The sequence below is a fragment of the Myotis davidii genome, unplaced genomic scaffold (genome assembly GCF_000327345.1).
Source record: "Myotis davidii unplaced genomic scaffold, ASM32734v1 scaffold370, whole genome shotgun sequence".
NCBI classification, from domain to species: Eukaryota; Metazoa; Chordata; class Mammalia; order Chiroptera; family Vespertilionidae; genus Myotis; species Myotis davidii.
Window position 1 is genome coordinate 8,381,269 of NW_006288615.1, and position 662 is coordinate 8,381,930.

Below are 662 nucleotides of genomic sequence, written 5' to 3' on the forward strand. Positions count from 1 at the left end.
GAAAAATGGACTAGGCAATAAAGAGATTTAGGCCAATTTGGTATCCATTTTTTAAAAATATAAAGGGTGATCCTTACCTCACACCATAGTCCAACATAAATTTCAGCTAAATTGGAAATGTGGAGGTGAACAGTTTCGCCTTGAGGAGTTAGAAGACTGAGGAGGAAAAACTGCAACCAGGGGGTGCAGGCACCTAATGATCACACGGACTGCAGACATCATCAAGGAAAGTACCGTATTTGCCGGCGTATAAGACGACTGGGCGTATAAGACGACCCCCTAACATTTCCACTCAAAATACAGAGTTTGTTATATACTCGCCGTATAAGACTACCCCCTCTTCCGCACACCTTCCACACACCAAATACAAGGTAAAACAATATCAGATTTGATTTTAACATTTTAATTTATATTCAAATGCTTATGACATGCAGGAAAACTGTCACAAGGCTGTATGTAATCAAACATATACATAAAACAGTGCAAGTTTATTACCGGTAAACATACCGGTAATTCACTAAAGAAAACACACTCTATAGACTGGTACCGTACATGCTTCTCAGGAACACAGGCAAGCAGCCCACAACCTAGAGGGACTGTCAATGATAGAAGTAAGATAACAAATAGAGGTAGAGAGCAAGTGCCGGGCAAGTCCCTAGCAA

At 40.6% G+C, this 662-nt stretch overlaps 1 protein-coding gene across 2 annotated transcripts in view; it reads right to left on the reverse strand.

The window, feature by feature from the left end:
- Nucleotides 1-662, reverse strand: part of HDLBP (high density lipoprotein binding protein) — a 74,053-nt gene that overhangs the window by 57,136 nt on the left and 16,255 nt on the right. The window lies entirely within an intron of this gene.